Here is a 23,940-nt window from a genome sequence, read left to right as displayed (position 1 = left end):
AGACTTTGTTTTGTCAGAACTGCCACAAGAGAGAAAACAGAGCCTTTATCCCTCCAAGTACACTGATGGAGCTCTCCTTTGGGTCAAACACATTTACTGACCTGCAGTGCACAGCGGGCATCACCTCAGAATTTGGCCACGTGACTTTGCAAACCATGAAAGACTTCCTCCAACCCAAATCTTTCTTTACCTCACATGACTTACACGTGATATGCAAACCAAAGAAAGAGATAAAAGCAAATGTGATACATTGCTGCTACCACAAGACACAGGTACTGAATTAACATTTCACTAGCCCATGGAAAACATGATCAAAACAATAATTTCATTGCTTATCACCACTATACCTACACAGCGGGGCAAACTAAAAAAGCTGTTGTGAAATTTAAAAAAACTGTAAGTACTAGAAAAATGACACGCTACATGCATCATCATTCCTCAAAAATACCAATTCGAACTACAAATGGACAATTATTTTGAATCTCTATCTAAAATCTCAGATTTTACCTTCTTCCCTCTGGGGACTGTGTTGTAAATTTAATACAATTGATGAGTTTCTATTTTTAAAAGGACTACCAAGAATACATATATATATAGCAGATAGGCTTTCAAAAGGCATTTACAGATGTCTTATTAACTACGTTTCAAGACTAACACTAGTTCATGTACAACTAAATTCAATGTTTATTTTTCTATAAAACTGTCCTACACTAAATCAGTGCAAACAGAGACACAAGCACACACTGAAATCGGTGAGAAGCAAGAATGTTCAGTTCCCTGCTGCATCAGACAGAAATAATTTCATCTCACAGTTCTACTAAACTTCGGATAATCCAGAGCCATGTGTCCCATCTAAAGCAGCAAAAAGCAGCACTCTGACACATTTCAGAGCAGTGTTATTAACGGGCACTGCACAGCCAATGCAGGAGAGATTCCTGGAATACTCCTAAAATGCCAGTACATTTTTTGAGGCATTGTTCTGACAGCCTTTCGTTGCTAGACGATCCAGTCATCCTGAATCAGAAAGACTCATGTTATTTCTAGGAATTATATTTTAGACAGTTTCTTTGAGCTACAGACGCATCATACTAATTTTTGGTCTACGAGAGCTAAAATTACTAAGTCTGGCAAGATGCCATTACAAAACAACATTTTTAATTATTGCAGTGTAAGAGTACAAGCATATTATTATTCCTTACAAAACTAGAAATTAAACCTGCCTTACTATTTTGGAAACTCCAGACTTTGTGCTGAATCACTTTTTACAAGGTTTCCAGGTATTGATTAACCAAAACAAAAATTGAGTGTTTCACCGACTCTTGCCTGGCAGTCTATCACAACAAGTCGAAAGTTTCATTTATATGACTCATATACACCTTTAGATTAAACAACTATGCAAATGATGCCAAGTCTTTGTTTATCACAGCTTTGTCAGCAAAACAAAATCATCCAGCAGGTGAATCATGAAATTACTGTCTGTGTGGATGGGGGAAGCAGAGATGCCAGCTGAACTTCATGCTTCCCAATTTATTCCTCCTTCTCCTCTCCTTCACTTTGTGACTGCAGCCCTGCTCATGTGAGCAGAACTCTCCCTGCCTTTTCCTCAACACAGCTCACTTGGCTGCAGTTCAGAAAGTCCTTTGGGCACACCAGGAGAACTGCAGCTTAAGTGGCTTGCTCAGCAGAGTGCCCTTGCTGCCTCCCTCTGTGAGGGAAAGTGGGGTTTATTTCCAGAATGAGAAGTGCATCCATTTCAGTGGCCCCACCGTTCAGTGTGATGCTCCCCTGCTTGGAGAGGGCTCACAGGGGCTTTTGTTGCAATTCTGTTCCACTCTGGATAAAGACTGACAGGGTGGCAGTGCTCAGAGAAGGAGCAGCCGTCTGGACAAGGTTAGGTCACCTTCACAAGAGAGCACATTCCAGCAGCTCATAAAAATGTGGCTAAGAACTCTTTTTCTATTCCTGGAATGTACCTCATTGCCAAAGAAGGTAGCTATGACCAGGAAAATATTCTATGGGGAGCAAACAAATTCTCCTGCCAAAGCCATTCCTCCCTGCTCCACCCCAGCTGATATTACCCAAGTTGAATAATGCATGTCAAGGTATTAAGTAACATGTAAACACTTCCAGTAAATGTTTCTGCTGCAAGCCTTGCCTTAACTGGTATTGCTTTCCCCCTGCGATAATGGAAAAACATCTTCCTCAGTTCTCCTGCACCTAAAGCTTATTATTAATGAGGTACTTCCCACCAAATGTTGGCTGGAATGTTCCTCTTGCCCCATCTCCAAGGTAGATTTTAAACCTCTTGAAAACTTAGCTTGCTCAGAGATGGCCTTCTCTGAAAGCCTCTGATTGGCCTCCCAGCCTATGCAGTGGGGAAAGCTGATGTCTCAGGAGTAAGGCAGTTCTGGTAATATTCTTAAGAACAGATGACAAATTCCAATGGAAGCAAGTTGGGGGTTTTCTCCTCCCACCAAGGATGTTTTATACGAGCATTGTCTTCCCATCGTGCACTGCCCAACAGCGTTTCCCACCCCAATTTTGAGAATAGGTGTTTTCACATCTTTTTCCAAGGGGAGCCACAGGTTTTTTTTCAATCTGATAGAGGAAATCTCCTTGGAATTTAGTGTCACTTTAGGCATGCCCACTGCTTCCACAACATATGCCAGTAATTCCTTCTGCTTTCCTGCCTGGGACATTCCACAACAGGGACAAAGGCAGTTCTGCACCAACTGACCAAAGGGGACATGGTTAATCACATGATTGGGATGAAGATGGGCTCTTGAATCACCTCCATGAGACTGAGAATCATTAGTCCCAAGGGAGAACTGCCCAAGGAAATTTCTGGGGTTTTCCACTGGCATTTGTACTTTCATAAGGGTTTTCTGTAGGAAAGACTGACCTGGGGTGAAGTATCCAAGGAACTCCCAGGGAACAACACCAAATTCCGCTGAAAAATGCCTGGGCAATAAGTTCGAGCAGAGCTGTTAAGAAGGTAACCTCATGCACTTTCTATAACTTTTCCCAAGTATAAATTATTTCATTTAATGTCTGTTAACTGCACAGGGCTGAGAGCTGTGGATGCAGTTGGATTGTTTCCTTTCCCTAATTGTTTTCCTGGCAATTGAACTTGCAGCCCAGCTGAGGATGTGACACCAGCAGCACTAAACACTACTTAGATCCAAGGATTTAAGTCACTGCAATTGGTAAGAAACATGCTCCTGTTTGGGCAATAAATGGAAAGCAGAAATACCAGATAACAACCTCCTCCAAGCCTTCCCTGTCCTCTGCTTACAGCAGCAGCCTTTTGTGCCTGATCTCCCACAAGGCCTCCCACCTCTGTCTGACAACTACAACATCAGCACCAGGGACTGTTCAAAGACCATAAAGCACAGGGCAACTGAAATTACACCCACTATGGCAAAATCAGGTCACAATTACATGACAACTGTTGTGCACATCTCAGGAAGTGATACGGCCTAATTTTTTTTTTGTCTGGGCTGATCAGGACAGGCACAAAGAAAAATCCATGCCAGAAGGTGCCTGTCCTGCTCAGAAGATTGTTCAAGAGATGGTTAATGACTGCATTACAGCTATCACAGGAATGCCAGTGCTCAGTAAGGAGCATTTTGAAGAAGGGTTTCCAAACACTACTTCCTGCTGCATTTAGTTCCCACACAGAAGAGCTATTGGAAAGACCAAACCATCCACAAACACCTTTGGAGAAAGCTTTGGCCAGCCACTGTTGCTTTTCTAAGAAAGGGTAGCCCATTTCAGCCTTAATTCTTCTTTATGCTGTGAAATAACCTTTTTTTTGGATGAAAGACTGATAAAACTACTGATTTCCAGACCTCTAAAAACGGCAGGGCTAAGTGGACACTCAGAAAGACCAGTGGTGTCTAGACTTCTCAAGACTTGGAAAGTTCACCTGCAAAGCTGTTTATTTTTCAGCCAGGGCACTGAGGGCACTAAAGCTCAGGTACGAATTCCTGCTTCAGAGAGGAATGTGACGACAGCAAAGGAAATGCACTTGCATTTTCCCCTCCACACACCCACCCACCTCCACCACCTGCAAAGCAGAATAGGGCTGCCCAGCTCCTGCCTGGATCCCTCTCCACAGGGACAGGGGAAGAGGGACAAGGACAGGGGAATAGGCAGGCACCTGCCACAGCCTCCACAGCAGCAGCACGTGGGATAAAGCCGGACACACAGAGGCAGGAGGGGCTCTCCTGAAGGGGCTGGTTGGTGTGCACATTGCACACATATACATATGTATATAATCCACACCTCCTGCTACTTCACAGCAGTTTGGCTTTTTAGCTCTGCGGACATGCAATGCCAGACCTCAGCCTGTCACACACCAAAACCTTGTGGTTATGAAGCAGTGTCTGCCAGCAGCAGTCTCCCAGCCCTCTCTGCAGATATCCCACACCCCACCAGGGAGCTGGGAGCACACCTATCCAGCAGGAAGGCCAAGACCGGATGGTAATGACAGCCTGTACACACTTGGCATATGGAAACATTTACACACCTGACTGCACACAGGTCTGTATCCTTATTGCTGTGTGCTCACTCACAGAGCTTGGAGCAGAGCACTTTGGCAAACCTGTGTCAGCTGCAGTGATCCATGCAGACCTCACACTGCAGAGAGCTGCTAAAGCAGAGCTCTGATGTAAGGCCATTACAGGACAGCATTCGCACAAACCCTTTCTAGTGTTTCCAGTGCCCCTACACAATGGACACCAACACATCATTGAAACCGAAACTTCAAGTACATCCTTACCATGTCATTGAACTATATTTAGAATTCCTTTCGTCAAGTACAATTTTCAGTTATGTGACTCAGTTACAGTGAAAACTAGATAGGTGTTTCAAAACAGAAAAAAAACCCCAAAACACATCAAGTATCAGCTCTCAAGCACCTTTGTTCTCAAGCACAATTAACAACAGAGCAAATACCTGCAGCAGTCACAATACAGGAAAAGAAATCTCTATACCCCAGCGAAAAAAGTCTCAATTCATGAAATAGCACCTGTAAACTTCCAAACCATCCTATGCTAATTCCTTCATATAGTAGATCCAAAATAACCTCTTAAAACTCTATCATTAAACGTTAGTCTTTTCCTTTAATAATTTAACTTAAAGCTGTTTATTTAACCTTTAAATCTTGACTCTTATGCTAAATATTCCTCTGAGAAAAAGTCTGAATAAAGTATTAGAGAGAGGCACACCACATCTTTTAATCTTAGTCACATCTAAAACTACCATTATCACAGATATATGTTAAAAAGAAATATGCACAGATACGAGAAACAAGATCCTGCTACAACATGTCCAGTTTTCTATCAAAGAACATGCCACTTCATTTTGTGGCTTAATCATTTTCAAACGTAAGAACTGATGATGCTCAGCTAAATTATCCATAAAATATGTCTTGGAAAACAGGATGATTTTGTTTTGCTGTTTTCTCTCCTACCCCCACAACAACAGCTGGGGGAATTGTCTTGCAGTCCTATTGTGGCTTGGCCATATGATTATTAAATGATCTATTTAATAATCATACATGATTATTAAAAAAACTGATTATTTCAAGTTGTTAAAGATCAGGTGATAATCTCCCTCAAAAGATGAAAAAATGTGAACAGACCCAAATTAGTCTGATAGAAGTGGGGCTGTTGCACCGTGTAAACGCTGAATTAGAGTGACAATGCAGAGAGACTCAACAAAAGCAGCTTTGTGTTTCTCCCCGCAGCCAGTAACAGCTCCTGCAGGGGCTGTCCCTTCCAGCCTGTGGAGCTCTGCAGGAGGAACATTGGATTTTCCACACCCTGCTCAGATGTTCCTCCAAGTGCTTCTCCAAGAAGAGAACAAACCTGTGTCCCACGCTACACATCTTGTCTGGGCCAAAGAGTCTCTAAATAAATCCTTCCGGGCTCACTGACTACCTCAGCCCTGCTAAGGTAACTCGTACCTCTCAAACACACCTACCCAGTGCACCTGTGGCACTGCCTGCAGAAACCCCAGCTGTCCCACCACTGCTCCTCCCCGGCTTTACCCAAAAAGGGGCTCTGTCCCTGCGTTTGGGGCTGATGGGATGTGCTGTTCCAGGTGACACTGCAGCGTCACTGCGTAGCAAACAGCTGCTCTGCACACCAGGGACGGGCTTTGCCTTCACTGGAGCTGGCACCCAAACACACCGGGGTCACGCTTCACGCTGCTGAGGGCACAAGGCCACCATCAACGACTGCATGGCAGATTTATTACCAGCTCTGAATGACTCTGCCTGCCTCACTCAGGTCCTCTGAGTGTCTGAATCACCAACCTGCCTTGTTAATGCCCAGAAAATCACACTGTGTTTGGTACTCTGGGTCTGCAGGGGCTGATCCCACATACCCTCAGCTGTAAACTTACATACACAGAAATCCTGCTGAGTGCAACACCTTTTCCAAACCACACTCCTCCAGCATAGGTCAGCTTCTGTACATTTTCCTCTTTTCCAGTTCATCTCATCTGTTAATGGTCTTTCCATCTAGTTAAATATGATTTTCCAAGGTTACCAATTCATCTTTTTCCTTCCTTTTTTTTCTTTATCTGTTAATGTCCAGTTAATGATATTAAAGGGAAATTTATTAAAGAACTACCTTAGCTCAATTTCTGTCCACGTTTTTTCTCCAAACTGGCTGAGTGTGACCTTTGCAAAGGTATTTAGCAGAGGCCTGTCGTTTGTCAAAATATTTTTCCAATTTTTGTCAGCGTGAATTTTGAAATCATTACTAAATTATTTTTGTTACATCAAATTTTAAAAAACGTTCTCTAGCTAAGCTGACATATTTTAGTCTAATTCCTTAAAACTGCATGAGATGAAGTACAGAGTGGAAAAAACCCATAAAAATCTGGTTTGTGGCCAAAATTCCACCTTGACATAAAACAGAAGGGGGCGAAAAATTAAATCTCTTGAATAGTATTTCCCAAGTGTTTATTAAGAATTGCTTTCTTTCTTTCTTAGTCTCAAGTCCAAGCCAACAACGTCACATCTGGGGTTGATGAGGTCTGCTGAAAATCTGTTGGGACAACCCCTCATTCTGCTGCCATGCCTTCTCCAGTAGGTTCTGCATCCACAGCACCCGCAGCCCAAACTGTACATTTCTCACAGCTCTCATTAACCTCTGACTGCCATGTCCGTTCTGGGTGCCAGGGTGGAATCATGAGACCAGTTAAAATATCTTCTTACAGTTGCTGCTAAATCGTAACGGTTTGAAAAGATTAAGTGTGACAGGTCAGAGAGAGGAACAAAGAGTTTTATTCATGGAGAATCTTAGTAGCCTCCAAAGCAAGTCATATGAGAAATATATGAATACATACGTTTTTATAGCTCGTGCCTAAATTAGAAACAAGATCAGAAATCTCAATGTCCTTCATGAACTCCTTCCTGTTTCCCCATGTTCTCCTATTCATTTTGGACGATACACTGTCCACTTTCTTCTTCCTCCTCCTCTTATCCCTCCTTGTCCCCTGTCACCCCTCTTTGCACATCCTGCCCCATGACTCTGCACTCACTTGTAAGCGTGTGCTGGATTCAGAGATGCAACACCCCAAGGTCTGCCACTCTGGGAATCTGGGAATTTCCAGCTGTGAATTTCCCCTCTTGCCTCCCCCAAAGAAGCAAAGTGAGCATGAAGCCAGACTCTAGCCCTCCTTATCAAGTGATGTTCAAATACACTTCACAGCAAGGTAAGAAACAAGCAAGTTAATGTGGCACGCAACAGAAGAACTGTCAAAGCAAAGTTCCCGAGGAAAAAGGCCATTTCCTCACCCTCTGGCTTTGGAACTAGACCAGGATAAGCTGAGTGGGTGAGGCAGAAGTGCTGGCCATTTGACCACCTCAACAGGGGGAAAGAAAAAAGGAAAAAAAAGAAGAAAAAAACCAAGTGAAAACTGTGTGCACATGAATCCTTAGGGCCATCCAAACTAGAAGGTATGTTAGAAACCACTTCTGTTTGTGGGATTAAGGTTTTGAAGTCAACTAGGGCAATCATTTTTAGAGATATAATAAATACAGATAGTGCCTTTTGATTCAGAGAGAAGAGAGAGCAAGAGACAAACTTCTGGCTGGACAAAAAACTCTTCCAGCAAGAACAACCACCTCTAAAAGAGGTAATGAGAGCAACAGCAGCTATTCCGATTTACATTGATGTCACAGAACAGAATTGAAACCAGCCAGTGTCTCTAACTGGTACCAATTGCTACATTGGTAGGTCTAAACAAATTTACAGCCTCAGAAGACTGCAATCTCCCTTCCACACAGGAAAGGAAAATAGTCTCTTTTAGAGGAACTCACAATTGCTCAACTCTAATTAATCTTCTGAAACAGGAAATCCCTGCCAGCACAGGTGGAACTATAACACACTGGCCGTGCAGCTGGGGAACATAAAAAATGGGATTTCCGTGTTCCCGTCTCACCCACCAAAAACAGAGTAAGTAAAACAGACAGCTGAAAAATCAGAAAAGAAGAGTGCAAGTAAAAAAACCGAGCCGGGAATTTAGGAAGTCACTAGGTCATTCCTAAGAAAATTCCCTACAGTGTCAAGGATGGTTTGAACCCTTCTGAGGAAGCTGCCGTCACTGAGAGCTGAGTTTCAGGGCAAAGGAAACTCATCTGAATCTGTATTTTAGGAACCAAAGTTGACAGGACATTCTGCTGCCTTCTGAAAGAGCCCTGTAATGTGCATGGACAAGTCCAGCTTCCCTCAGCCACCCCTTTGTTCTCTATAATTGCTATGTTTAAATACAGTTTACACTGTTACTCACTGGACCACATCACAAAAGACGAATGCCAGGATAGACATTTCTTTGCCATTGAAATGTTACTTGAGTCAAAACTCAAGACAAGAAATAGACATTTCTTTCTGATATTTACTTGTCTACAACACTATAATTGTAGAGGCACGTAGAAAAGAGGGACAGAAGCAATTATTTACATTGCTATACATTTTTGCCTGTATAATCAAAACCAAAAGACTTGGAGACAGGTGGATGTAACAGTGTGTCTGTTTCGGAGTGCAGCTATGGCCTTTCTAGACCCCAGTCAGCCTCTCCAGTAGCGAAACTGCTTGAGAAGAATTCAGGCAGCAATTCAAGCTCACAAGCCACACACCTTACAAAGCTAGCTCAGCAGAGAGGCAGAAGGCTCCCAGCCCCAGATCGATTTCCAGCAAGCGTTTATTCCATGTACTGAAGGTGAAATCCGGAGCCGAACAGAGGGATCGTGTGGTTTCTCTCAGTTATATGGTGTCTCAGGTTCGTGGGTGGTACAAAGGGGGCAGAGGGCAAGTGGCCATAGGGAAGACGGTGAACTGGACACCAGGCCCCATAGCCAATGGGGAAACAGGGAAAGAAAGGGGATACCACGGGAGGGGTGGTGGGCTTGGGAAACCCAGAGAGAAGATTGCACAATGTTTGCAAGGAGCCAAGGGGGCAAAGCCTTTTGTTACACCTGGGAGGGGCAATCTTCGCTTCTCCAGGGCAAGGCAGTTGGAAACTCCTTTAAGGGCACAAGGGACTCCACAGGTGGAGATGACACAAACGCCTGTAGGGTATGCTCTGCACTCTGCTCTGAGCACTAGGGCTGTGCTTAAGTTCAGCTTAGGATAAACAGTATTTTTCATGACAGCATATTTTATTTTATTTTATTTTATTTTATTTTATTTTATTTTATTTTATTTTATTTTTTTTTTTTTTTTTAAACAACCTGGTCTAGTTGAAGTTGTCCCTGCCCGTGGCTGGGGGGTTGGAACTAGATGATCTCTAAGTTTCTATAAGGTCCCTTCCATCCCAGACCATTCTGTGATGCTGTGACTGGATGACATCAAGCACTACAAAACCATCTGTATCAGAAGAAAGACACAGGGCAGATTTCAGAGAAACTAAAAAAAAAAATGTGTCTCAAACAAAAACAACTAACACAGGTAGTAGCACCAAAGCTTTGTTCAGACTAGGGGAAGTCGAGTAAGCCAGTTACAAAAGAGCTGTCAAGGTGGGGTACTGAAAGGTGTATTTTCACCAGAAGAGCAGTGCTCTCAGTACAAAACAGCCTGAATACTTCCAGCCATAGGAAGTGACCCTCACTCATCTGATGTGTCAGACCAACTGGGTAAAAACAAAAACCAGATTAATTTCCTTTAACCACAAGTTCACCCTCAACACTTGCTCACAGGGGGAAAAGATGAATATACTTACTATTAGTAAGAATAACACTGGGTGAGCATGACATTTTTTTTTCTTTCCTTCACACACACAAGATCTCTTTTTAGACTATTAGAAGACTAGCTTTTCTCACCCATACATTTCAATCCGTATAAGAGGTATTTGCATTGTTATGTTACTTTCTCATGAATCTATGTTTCATTGCTCCATCTCCAAAGGCCATTGAGCCCACAGAACACTGCTGCAGTCAGTGTGGTTTTGTACTGCACAGCAAAGGACGGCATGCTTGGAAATGGCCTGAACGATGCAATGGGGGGAGTAAAACCAGTGAGGTTACTCAGCTGGGCTTTCATTTCAGCCTGGATACCATGTTCCAGCAAGAAAGTAATGCATATTCTACAGAACAGATATAATCAGAGCCGCAGAACCTTGGCTGCTCACTATTCAATGTTTTCATGTGCGTTGCCAGTACCATGTCAGAGCTGTGAGTAACCTGGCACAGCAGGCTGCAGGTAGTTCAGAAGCACAAGCCAGTCCAATGGACACGTGCCCTTCAGCAGCCCTACAGCCACCCTCAGTCTGACCTCTGTGATTCTGGGTGCTACACTCAATATTGAAGGCAAATATATAGGAATAACCAAAAACTATTTTCCTCCTAGACTACTAGTGAAGTGCTTAATTGAAGAAGACAAAAGATTTAACAGACATGTTCTTCCTCCCAAGATGGATTGGTAAAACACAGAATTTAACGTTAGGTAACTGCAGAACTGAGGTAATGTCATGATTTTTTGCCTTCTACAAGATAAAATGCAAACCCTGGTGGCTATATTGAGGGAAAATTATTTTAAATAAATATCTTAACTTCCTGGCAAATTACAAGGTTTAGGTCAGCTCTAAAAGGAATTTGTGTCAGCTGGAATAAGGCATCTATGTGAAAGACTAGTAATAATAAAAACCAACCTCTTGAAAAAATAGAAGTAATGCTTGTTGAATTTATCATCACCTGTAAGACTGGTTATGTTAATAATCCTTCAAGTTATGCCAAGTAGACTGAAAATAATTAATAGTTCACAACCTTCCCACAGAAGTTTCAGTGCCAATGTTGTTTTGACTGTTGACAATAAATACAAAGTATAATCCTACATATTCACGCCTTCAACATGAATTCCTTACATATGAGCAACTTCCATGAAAAGCAATAAGAAATCTAACAGTCCAGCATTACCCTGTGAGTTCCTGGATGACAGACCCGGGGGGAATTTTGGCCTCACTGCTCACAACTCTTCAATGAAGTCCACTCTGCTCTTGACCTGGAGAAGCAGATCGGATGAGTGCACTCAGGGCTCCACGGCCGAGCCCTGCTGAGCTACCACAAACGCTCAGGAGTCAGTGATGAGAACCAGGGTGCTACCAAAGCTTGGCTCATTGTGCTGTTCTGGGGGTGCTGTTAAACCCTGAGGGCTTTGTCTCAAGAGCAAGCTCTTTCCTCCTTGTCTGAAGCAGCTGTGAAACAATGTTCACTTCAAACCAGCAATAAGGAATGTCTGCAAAGACACAGCACCGTGAGAGAGGATGGAGAGGAAGAGAAGGAAATGGAGAATAAAGCAAAAGATGGAAGGGAGGAAGGTCAGAATGTTGTTTATATGCTTACAAAATCTCTAAAATGAAGTCACACCCCAGAGAGATGCAGGTGGCAAACTGATCTCATTAGAAAAACCACAATGGTTCAGAGACAAGGTTTGTTTCGGCTAGGATCCTGTTTCCAGTACTGCTCATACCCAGATGTTGCTGAGGAAGGTTCCCAGCCACATTCTGACAGACTTTAGTGGGATTCCTGAAGGACAAGCCAGAAATATTTGGCTAAAATTCATTGGCAAGTTAGAGAAACACTACACAAGGAAGAAATAAAATCCACTATTTTGAGCAAGACACCTATTGTTTTTAAGTTTAGAACCCGCTCATTGCATTTTTCATTGGAAACAGCACTTGGTTGTTGCAGCACACAGCATCCCTGCAGAACTTCCACAGCCAAAAAACTCTGATACATGCCTCAAAAGTGTGAGAAATAAACCTGGCTGCGCACTGCTCTGTCAGCCTAGGAACTGAGCAACTGGTATGCAAACAGCACCAAATCCACCAAGGCGTGAAAGGACTGCAATATCCACCTGCACCATGCAGACTTTAGGAGCAAAGCAGAAAGATTTACATTTCCTCCTACTCTTAGGGAAGAGAGTGCCCCACCAGGACAACGTGGCAAGTCAGTGTTTCACTCATGTCAAGGCAAGAAATGGGCAAGATAGACTGCATTCATTCCTCATCCCTCCATTAATACTGGATCTTAGGAACTGCTGCCCAGGTCTAGCCCAAAAACTCCCTTCTTTATGTTTTTCTATTGAAAATTGTGTCTTTCTCCTGGGGAGAAAAAAAAAAAAAGCTTTCCATTAAAAACCCTCACTCTATCTAGTATTTAATTTTTAAAAACACCAAGGCCTACTATGATTTTGTTTTCAACAAAAACTTGTTTTTGAAGTGGTGCCTCACAGGAGTTGTGGTTCAGTTGCCAGAGCACATCTCCCACAAGGTGTGAGATCATTTAGAGGGGAGGTGATGACACCACTGGGAAGATGCAGCCTGGTCAGGGAAGCCAGGCTGCAGTTCAGTCAAAGCTGTCAGTTTAAAAGTATTCATGATTTTAGAAAGTCTACTGCAAATGTTGACAAAAGTAATGTGCTTTGCTTTAATTTTTTCTGCAAAATAACGTATTTGGTGATCATGTCTGTTCCTCACCATTTCCGGGCACTCCTGAAGCTGCCACTCGTAAAAGTGGAATGAGCAGGACACTGGAGACTCCAAGAACAGCAGCCATAGCCCACCACTGCCAGACCCCTTCCACGCTTGGGAATTGCAAGGGAATTCTTCCCCTCCTCAAGCGTCTCAGCTCCAGTATCTGGTCACTCATTGCCAAAAGGGACTGAGCTCCCTGGGTATGCTCTGACAACGTCAAAGATTAACTCGCTGATCCTCATGTTTAATGTACAAAAACTCTTACTGGAACACTGCATGTAAGCCTTTAATATAGACTCTGATCCGAGGGCAGTGGACAACCCTAATGGCAAAACTCGGTACCTCGGCAGCTGTCTGAGCTCTCTGATGGGAAATGAAGTCTCCGAGAAGCAACCCAAGAGCACACAAGCATTCGCAATCAAGCCTCCACTCTTATCAGACCCCTCCCAGTCTGCTCCAGCTTTAAGAGATCGCTGACCTCCTTCGTGTTATAATTGCCAGTAAAGCACAATAGCGTGAGCCTGAAAACACCTCCGGTCCACCAAGACCCCACTCTGAAGGACAAACTCACTGATAATGCTGAGCCCAGCTCATAGGATGAGACACTGATCGTCTCAGCGCTCTAAGTGAGCGGCTTAATTGGAACAGAAAAACAGGGTGATGAATCACAGCTAAGGAAAGCACCTTGCTGAGGAAGACAGACAAACATGAATGCTTTACATCATTAAAACAATTTTGAGGTTACCCTTTAGGACAGCACACGTGGAAAACATTTCAGGAAAAAAGAGATGGAATGTTGTTTAATTGGTGAATTCTTGCCATTAACACCCTAAACGGTCTGACACATGCCGGCGGGCAGGAGGTGTCAGCCTCAGACACGCTGCCAGCCACACTTCCCCACTCCCAACAGCTGCCAGACCTCGCTGAGGTTTGAAAGTTTCCCAACTGGAGGCCCTGTTCCCTTTGTTTTCTGGTAAATTAGCCACTGTAGTCACATTTCCTTGGTGGGTGTGCTTTTCTTTTCTTTCTTCTGCTTCTTTTTTCTTCCTGGTTTCTTTTTGATGCAGCAGCATCTGATCTTATTCAATCCTAACGCACCACCTCCTCCCCCCGAAACGGGAAAGAGACGCCAGAAGCACCCTAGGGAGTGGGGATTCACCTGGGATTGGGAAGCTGCCACTGCAGCGGGACTGGGGAGCTTTTCCCAGCACGAAAAGCGCCAGCAGCGAGAGGGAGGGGACGTGCCCGAGTCCCGGCGGCAGGAGCCGGCCAGGAGCGGTCAGGGAGCAGGAGCAGGGCTGGCTCCGGCCCCGCAGCCAGGAGTGCCCGCAGAGCTCCGGGCGGTGCCGAGCCCTCGGCCGGGCCCGGGGCAGGGCCGGGGCCAGGGCAGAGCCGGGAGCGCTCAGCGGGGACATCCCGGCCCGCTCCGGCACGGGCAGAGGCTCAGCCGGGGCTCCCGCTCCTGGGAAGCGGTCGGGGGAGGTCAGGAAAGAAGCAAAAGCAGTAACGCGAGCCGCGGTCCTACCCGGCAGTGCCTCCCGCAGCCTCGCACCGACAGGGCGTCCCCGGCCCCGGCCCGCCCCGCCCCGGGCCGGCCACCGCCTCTTCCTCCTCCTCTGCCCCGGCCCGGCCCCGAGCCGGGCGCCGGGACAGCGGCAGCCCGCCGGCAGCCCCGGGGCCGCGGGGCCCGCACGGCCCGCTGCCCTCCGGGACGCTTCCTCTTCTCCCGGGGCGTTGGCACCGCCCGGGCCACGGCTGTTGAGCGGCCAGTGCCACCACCGCTGCCACCGCCGCTGCCACTGCCACACACTGCGTGCCACTGCCACCACCACTGCCACTGCCGCTGCCACATACTGCGTGCCACTGCCACGACCACTGCCACCGCCGCTGCCACACACTGCGTGCCACTGCCACCACCGCTGCCACACACAGCCTGCCACTGCCACCAGAGCTTGGCAGTGCCCCAGCACCACACTGTACCTTTACCCCGGGCAGACCAACAACCAGCCCTCTCAGTTCACAAGCATAATCTTTTCAGCTGTGACTTTGCACTTGGTAGTGAAATACTGAGTCATTCCAAATGTTACCCAGCTGTTCCTTTATCTCCTTCCCTGAGGAAAGGTGATTACTGCAGTGAAATCTGCTGTTTCGTTTCATGCCAGCCTCTCAGAGGAGCTGCCTGGAGAGCACCAGGCAAGGCGGGGGGATGCAGGGCCGGCGTCTGCCACAGCGCACCCAGGGCACAGCTGCCTTGCCATCCCTCCCCTCCTCCTCCCAAGCAGCTCCCAGCATGGCCTTCAGCAGGCCAGCCTTCCTCACAAACATCACTCCGGCCACAGGCCTCCACCTGCCACAGAAACTGCTGTGGAAAGCCCTGCTGGCCCCTCAGGCTGACACAGGGCATCGCACAGGCACGCCCTGCCGCACCAGGGGATACTCTGCCCTGCCTGAGCCAGCCCAGCACTAGCGCACGGCAGAAAGCAGCTGCCCACAGCCCACACAGACGTCCGTGTGGCTTTGGCTGACCTCCCACCAAATCAAGGCCTTCACTCTCCTCTGCGCTTCAGCAGCGCTTTGTGCCAGCCTTCCCCGAGGTTTAGGCCGCTGCTTGGAACGTGGCATTCTGATAAATCAAAAACTGTCGCTTCAGGTGTAGCGGTGACAGACGCACAAATGCAGCCATCACACCCGGCAACGCGTCAGGTGGCAAAGCACAAAGCTCTGCTCCTGCAGGCTGCAGCGTGGATTTGGTGGGAAGGCCGGGGCGTCTGCCAGCAGACTTGAGGCAACTGGGAAGCTAAAAGGAGGACAGTGAGCAGCCCCCACAGAAAGAGTGGCCTCAGCTGCTGAACCAAAGTCAAGCACGGTCTCTAAGAAAAGCCTGAATCCAAAAAATTGCCCTGGAACATCCCACAGGGCAAGCTGAACCTTATATTCCTGTTTTATTGTCTGCCATAAGCAGCAAGAGTGGTGTTCAGCAACAGAGGAACTTGACTGAATGATTTCTTGTAAATTTTAGTACTTGCAAGAAAGGTTTAATGAGAACCAAAAGCATGGCAACAGTTGTATTTTTGACGCCTGACATTCTTTTAATGCGTGGTTTGGGCACTAGCTTGCAATGAACAATAGCAACTCCAGACCTCTCCTACAGCTATTGTGCTAGTCACAAATAAGATTCTGAGCAGGGCAGAAAAACCACTGTCACAGAACAAAGGAACCTGAAGCACCCTCCACCTGGAATTTCCTTTTCCAGGCTCCTCTCTATGCACATGGGTGTTCTTTGGGGATCCTCAGTGCCAGATCTCTTCTCTGCCCCTGTCCTCTGGAATGAGCTGAGCTGTCCCTGCCCACCAACATGGAACAAAACCCAGGCAGCAGCTGTTCCTGGCCGTTTCTTTGCAGGATGCCGGTTCCCCTCTCCCTGGACAAGTATCTGTGCTTGTCCAGTTACATCAGCATTTTGCAACATCAGCCCTCTCCTGTGGAGGGGTGCTTGAGGCACTGTACACACAGCTTCCACCTGGAGCCACAGAAACTGGAGAGTCAGCGTTCATTCACAATTTCACCTGGCATAAACCCACACCACAGGAAGACACCCCCTTCCCTTGTCCACTCGTGGTGCTCCCTGCATCGCCCCTGCCTTCCCACCACTTCCAGTTTCTTTCCCACTGGACATGTGGGATGAGTGAACTTATCCAGGCTAAAACACAGAGTTTGGCATCTTTTCCCAACGTACTTGTGACTTCTTAGCAACTTCCTTCCTCAAGAAAAAAGGATATGTTCAGTTAATTTATTTTTTTTTTCAAAACAGAAGATACAGGACTTACTTCTGTATCTAGAAGTAGTAGTTTAATAATCTAAATTGAGGCATCTATCCAGGCACCTATCCTAACACCGGTATGAATCAATGACAGATGTGATGAAAACCTGAGCAGCTGAGAACGAGCAACTAGGAAAAACAGTCAGGATCTTAGGAAGTGTTTTGCACCAGTAACTCTCAGTGACTGTTGGTGCTTTTGAGTTTATATCTGCATCAGATTTACAGATTTGGCAGCATAGTTCTCCATGACTGACTTTTGCCAGCACTTTAGCAGTAGCTTTTATGGCCTGTGTAGGTTAAACCCAGCTTTGAAAGGACTCGACTTCCTTTGGACATTCTGGTATGACCATCTATGTCAAGGGAGCTAATGTGTCAAATTTCAGAGAACAGTAAGCAGCAGGGCGCTGCTGGCTCCAATTCCTCACTGAGTGTTCCTGAGATAGTTCCTTAACCCAAATTTCCAATTTCCTCCGACAGAGCACAGCTAAGACTTCGCTTTTTCCACCCTCCACAGCCGTCCCTGTACAGTTGGCGCTGTCCAAGTAAGGCTGTTCCCCATGCACTGAACACAGCTGTGTCACCTAAGCATCGCCTAAAGGGTAAAAATAGGCACCGAGGTACTGGCTGCAGAGATGAATCCCACTTGCTCAGTTTCCTGCCCTTGCCTTGAAGGAATCTTGTTTTGTATGTCCACTGCCACAGTTGGATTTTTCAGCCCGCAGACAGCTTGTCTGCCTGGCCTAATTTACAGACTCCTTCACTCCTTGGCCTAACTTGCAAGCCAAGGTTTCATCTCACCTTATCAGTGTTTTCAGCATTCTTCAGATCCTGACAACCCACACCCCTCCCTCACTGCTTCCCAGGATCCCTTTGTATTCTTGTCTATCTAGTGTTGCCTTTTATCCTTCTTGCTTTTTCTTTTGCTATCATTTCTCACCACACACCTTGAGAAGGGTGAGTTTCCTGGAAGAAGGCTTATGGAAAAGATCTTGCCTCCCTATCTGAGCAAGCAAGGCAGGAGCTATTTACATATTTTCTGATAAGCAGTGAGAATGTCCTGATGGTCCTGTGAAGTCCACCAGGAACTGGCTTTGTGCTGTTCTGCATTTTCTGCTTGCCTATGCTTGCCCAATTCTAATGAACTAAGAGTATTAAACATATTTTACATATTGTTATAACATTATTTGGAGGAGAAAGCAGTATCACTGTCTTGAATTTAGTCAGGAAAGAAATTATACTGGCAGCACTTAGCATTTGAAATCATGAAAATAACTTTTAGAGTATGATTTTTTTCTTATTAATTATCAGGTAATTTCTGCCTACAGTATTAGGTTACAGCTGCATCTAATTTCTGATTTTTTTGTGCAACCATTAGGGCAAAAATTATATTTTATTGTATATTATTAATTTAAATTCTTTATTTTTTTTAATAAGAACTAAAACTGGGGGGGGGGGGGGTATTGGGTTTTTTACAGTTGACATTTTCTTAACGTAACTTTAAAGATCTGGAGCCTCACAAGCCAACCCCACAGCAGCCAAGACTCCCCTCACAAATACACACGAAGTGCTAAGACTGACACCTTGCAAGAGCACCGAGAGCTCTCGCTACCCTGGCATGGGGTCACTGTGGGAATGGGGGTGCTCAGCATTTTGCTTTCGCTGTGGGAAGAGGAGAAGCAGCCCCAAACTGCCCATTCTCACCCAGCAGCAACGCTCAGGTAGTGAGCAGCCCTTGAGGAAGAGTAAAGAGGAAGCCACGGGCTGACCCAGGCCAGTAAAGGGACAGAGGAGAGGGGTCAGGCGGAGGGGCAGAGCTGCCGCTGCTCCCCAGGGCTGCTTGGGGAGTCCGCTGGGGCAATCACAAGTCCCGGATTAGGAAATACAGGGGAAACCTTGTACAACACTCTGAAACATTTCCCTTTCAGTAAGTGAACTTTGTATGGTATGAATGCAGCAGATTTCTGAGCATTTTGTGCTCTGTAGCTAAGAAATAAGAAAGGCTGGACTAGGAGGTAACTGACTACCAGGAGAGAACTGTTTGCATGACCACTTCTGAAAACACAGCTGAAACTCTCCTGCGGGCAGATCCTGAGATTGTAGCTGTTTTCACTCGGACCGTATTCAAATCAGCCTGTACTGACAACAAACAGAGTGAAAGCTAAGCCAAGCCACAGTCTCGGGAGGAGAGGAGAAGATGCAAGCAGCTGTGAGAAGAGAGCACATGAGCTGCCCCTGCAGGGACTGCCCGCTGCTCTTGGGGAACTCTTGGTGCTCTGGTGGGAACTCTCCTGCTCCCACTAATTTCGTTCTTTCATTTTTCATTAGATACTCGACCTGTTATGACTTTCAAACGGTTAATTCAAAGTTTCATCTTACTCACTCACAGCACTTACCAAGCCCTAGCACTTGGCAAATACCTCAAACACACCTGCTTTGAAGCTGGCTTTAGATTACAGCATAAAAACTATCCATTTGGTCAACTAAAGTTGGTTGGTCACCTGTCAGTCCCTGACAGTCACACCCATCCTGTCTCTGACAGTCACCCATTGAAGCATCTGCTGCAAGCAGAATAAAGGAATATCTATTAATTTTCACTTCTCTTAATGGTTACAGCCAAATCCTGTGATGGTCAAATTCCTGACTTTTGAAAAGGCTTTTCTATAAGTGCTGTTTGGCACAACACTGACTTTAAAGCAATACAGACACACCATTTGTAAAAAAACCCCATCCACACGGAGAAATCAGGCAGCAGGCTTCCTTCCAAGGAGCAAATTCCACCATCCCAAACCAGATGAGCTTGACCCTGACATAGCACCTTGGAAACACAAGTAGAGGCCTAAAACACACAACTCCACACACCCATTTGCTGCCATACCAGATCTGAGTCCAAAAGCTTACATGTGAAAATCCCTCTTAACTCGGTTTTTGAACAGTTGTTCTCAATCTCATTTTGGTAATCTGCTGGTGGCAACAGTGCAAGTTCTGTGTGTGATACTTTATTCAGCTGATCATTACTGAGCTGTTCCTTCATCTGCTGTGCCTGATGCTGGGGGACAGACAGCAGGGCTGGCAGATGCTCAAAAGTCACATGAACCGTGCTGCTGCTAGGCAGGAGAAGCAAGGTGTGGGGAAAACAACATTTCAGTGCACCAGGTACCGCACGAGTGTATCAGAAATAATCACCCTGTACCGTGGGCCTCGCCGTCTGAGAGGCAGCACTGCACCCACAGCGCTGCTAACACCCTTGACCTTGAAATGGTCCTGAAAGCAGTGCTGCAGAGGAAGAATCAGCAGGACATTTGCAAGTAGCTGCACTCAGGCGGAAAGACAAGCCTGCGGCACGTCTGCCACGGGATCGCTGCCGCTGTACAATTCCGCCACGCAGCCAAGCGCGAACCCTCCGGGAGCCGCTCACCGGGGCTGGCTGCCGTGGCCGCTCACCTCCCCACGGACCGGGGCTGTCTGGAGTGGCCGCTCACCTCCCCATGACTTGGGCTGTCTGGAGTGGCCGCGCACCTCCCCATGACCCTGGGTTGTCTGGAGTGGCCGCGCATCTCCCCACGGACCGAGACCCAGCCAAGCAGCAGCGGCTCTGCGGAGAACACTCCGTACACTCTGCCCTCACTGCGCACAGCGCCAGCCGGCCGCGCACCTGCAAGCCTTCGCTCTGCCGGGATCAGCGTTTTCTTGAGGGACGATGGCGTTCATCCTGACGGATGCTAACAAGGTGTTTCCCTGGGAAAAAGCAAGGATGCTTGCGGAGTTTACTTTAAGAGGATCATTTTCTGCAGTCACTGCAATGCTTTTTAGAGTCCCTGGGATATTTTTATACTCATTCATTATAAGATCTGCTACAAAGTAGCAAGGGCTGCAATAAAAGCATTACACGTTAAGGATGGCTTTAATTACGAACACAATATCTATGCAAATGTCAGATAGCATCTTCTGCATGAAAGCATTGGTTTGTTTGCTTCTTATCCTCACAGTATGGAATCTTAGTGCTTCTTATGATGCAATATTAATTTAGTTAGACTTAATTTAAGTACTTTGGTTGGTAATTAAATTAACATGTCTTAAATTAAAATAACCAGCATCATCATGAAGTATTTCTGTCACAGTGGCTCCTAAAATATTTCAGTCAGGACTAGATCCCTGTTGTTCAAGAGGCTGTGAAAAAAAAAATGCATAAGAAAATGGGACCAGACAAACCCATCTATCTCTTAATGTGAGGAGGCCACTGCTGAATGGCAGGCACCTGGCACAGTACAGGCACCTCTCCAGCACCAAAAGCAACATTTTTCTCAATCTCATCCTAGTTTGAATACTTTGACCTGAGTGTCATGTCCAACATTACACCATAAACCACAAAAGCAGTGCTTGTTTTGCTGCTTTTCTTTAGCTGTTTCTGTGTGTTTGGTTAAAACCCTGAGCACTAGAGAGCAAGTTCATAATGATGATTTTCCTGTACAGCCCAAGTCACTGAGAGGTCAAGTAACTTAACCAAGGTAGTGGTAAATTTGGTGGCTTGCCCTTATTTGTACTGCTGTTGTAACTGTGCTAAGAGGTTGGGCTCCTGTTTAGCAGGAGTAAACAGATCAGGCCCTTGTTGAGTCACTGGCACAGTCAGAACAACTCCAACATCCTGCCACTGGCAATGATGCTTAAGGCACAGCACACCAGGCAATGGGGGTCTTTGACTCTTCTGCAGGAGCAGCTTCCCCTGACGTGGTCTGGCCAACCAGGCTTTTGAAACAAAAAGCAAGCGTTTACTCCAGATTAACACGGCACTCTTGGAACTACACTCTTTGTTTAACTATGGCTATTGCAGAGTGTCATGCACAAGCTACAGTGTTGCATGTACACTGAAGAAACAGAACCAACCCTGCAGATTGCCCAGACAAAGGTTAGCAACACAACTTGAGCTTAGTCCTCTGCAGACCGTGTGGCACAGCCTTGATTCCTTATTTCTTCTGCAATAATTCATCAGTGAAGCTCAATCCCACTCTCTCCCTTGCAACTCTCAGGAAGAGATTGCTTGCAGACTCTCTCTTTCAGCAGGATGACAAGGGAAACATTCAGCGTGGGCCAGGAGAACACATACCCGACAGTGCGTTACACAAGCTGTTGTGAGACAGTGCTGGAATGTCAGCAAACAGGATCTTTGGGTCTAGCTCCAGCTCTGGAGGCAGAGAGCAGCCTAAGTCATCATCAAGAAGAGGCCCCATCACACCAGCAGGTAGATTTCCTTTGAAAGGTGATATGGCAAAGCAGATGAGCCCTGCTGCTCTCTAAGCCAGGGCTCCATTCCCAGCTCTGTACTCAGCCTGCACACTGCAGTTTATCTGCAAAACAGGTGCAGGACCACTGCCTCCCACCAGAAAGGATAACTGCCTTGTGGGAGTGCAAGTGCTAACAGCAGCAGTGGAGGATGTGGGATCAGGCATCACGGACTTCTGGGCAGCAGCAAACAGCATTGTGACTGTGTCTAACTTCTCCGCCCGCACTCGCCCTTCCCCTGTCATTGTGTGGGCTGGCAGGCTCGCCAAATGTGTCAGAGCCACATGAAATGCATGACACTTGTGACCCTGCCCTCGTGGCCCCCAGGCTGATGGTCAAGTCTGAGACACAGACTAACCCAAAAAGAAATGAGGAAGGTCCTACCCATAACATAAAAGACTGCAGGACCAGTCTCAATGTGTTTGTTTATTCTGCAAATTTTAAGATGGAAAAAACCCCCTGTAATAACAACCCAGCTTGTGAATTCTGTGCTATGCATAGCAATTCTCTTATATGTGAGCTCTGCATGTGCTTGTTGATGTCAATGCCCTGTAACCAAGAGCCACCACTGCCTATCACACACAAGTCCTCATTATGTTGAATAACAAATTACCTTTGTTGCCTCACAGAATGGCACAGTAGATTTTGTTGTTGCCTCGTGTAAACTTTCGTGTTGAGAATTCCATTTTGCACTGACGCACTGCTGCTGCCTGACAAGTGCTTTATTTCTGTTGTTAAGCATCGAGCTCCACGATACGCAGGCGGCCACAGAGCCTGAAAAACAAGTTCAGAAATACATAAATACGCCACCACTATGTCTGCAAAACAATCGGCCACGTGGATCCTGGCTGCTGTAACACTGGGCTTAGAGGGTGCAGCTACACATCCTGGGAGGCAGCACCGCTGCACATTCATCCCTCGTGGTCATCTGATGTTTTCAGTTACAAGGAAAAACAGGAGCATAAAGAAACAAAGAAAGTGGCAGAACAGCAAAGGAATTTTAAACCAACAAAGAACTCATGGTGTTGGCATTTTAATGCTATACTACTGCCTTTTTAATGGATTTATCCAACTGCTTTACACTGTCTCTTGTTTTCAGTGTTTCTGTACTGTTTCTAACTAAAAACATTAGTTACAATGTTCATCTATTAAAGAACAAAGCGTGAAAATGTTAACAAATTCATCCATATGATTACAAAATGTTAAACCTCACTAGACACCCCTGCGTCTGCCTTCTTTATATATGTTCAGCACATATTTCAGGGGAAGGAAAACATTTACTGCCAGGCTTCAAACAGTGTTTCCTTTCTTAAAACGTTTTAGTTGGCAGCTTTTTCTGTTGGCATGTGACCAATACTCTGGATAAGTGGGAAAACAGCGGTGATATCTACAGGCCAGATTTTGCCACTTCTTAAAATGAGTAATGCTATATTATTTTCATATGTCCTGGCACTACTGAAAACTTACTGATAGCTGCTCCCTACTTTCCCTGGACAAAATCCAAAGAGAAGAAAATCTAGGCATTACAAGGGCTTCAGTAAAGTCTGAGAGTTGGCCTATTAGGGTAACCCTAAATAGGGGTGGCAAAATCTGGATGCTAGCTTATTTAAACACACATTTTGCTGTCCCCTCCTAGTCCTTTGAGAAATCTGTATTCCAATCTCCAACACACACTCATCTCCCATGCTCTCTCCAAATTTTTTAGCTGCTTCTTAGTTGAACCTGCCCTTTCATCAGTGCTCCTGTCACCCCACTGCTCGCCCTATCTCCTCCACGGCCAAGCAACAGTCATCAAATAAATCACTGGAGACATTGTTGGTCAATGGGTGAATGAATGACTGCTGAGGAATTGTGTT

At 45.9% G+C, this 23,940-nt stretch overlaps 1 protein-coding gene across 3 annotated transcripts in view; it reads right to left on the bottom strand.

The window, feature by feature from the left end:
• PIK3CB (phosphatidylinositol-4,5-bisphosphate 3-kinase catalytic subunit beta) overlaps positions 1-14,652 on the bottom strand; it is an 87,667-nt gene extending 73,015 nt beyond the window's left edge. For all 3 annotated transcript variants that reach the window (XM_066193928.1, XM_066193926.1, XM_066193930.1), the window contains exon 1: positions 14,513-14,652. The gene's annotated coding sequence lies outside the window, so the exon portion shown is untranslated. The remainder of the gene's footprint in view (positions 1-14,512) is intronic.
• Positions 14,653-23,940: the final 9,288 nt, after the last annotated feature.

The sequence above is a fragment of the Chamaea fasciata genome, unplaced genomic scaffold (genome assembly GCF_029207755.1).
Source record: "Chamaea fasciata isolate MVZ Bird 193981 ecotype frontalis unplaced genomic scaffold, bChaFas1.0.hap1 SCAF_11, whole genome shotgun sequence".
In the NCBI taxonomy this organism is placed as follows: Eukaryota; Metazoa; Chordata; class Aves; order Passeriformes; family Sylviidae; genus Chamaea; species Chamaea fasciata.
Note: the sequence above shows the minus strand (reverse complement) of the source record. Positions and strands in the feature narration are given on the sequence as shown.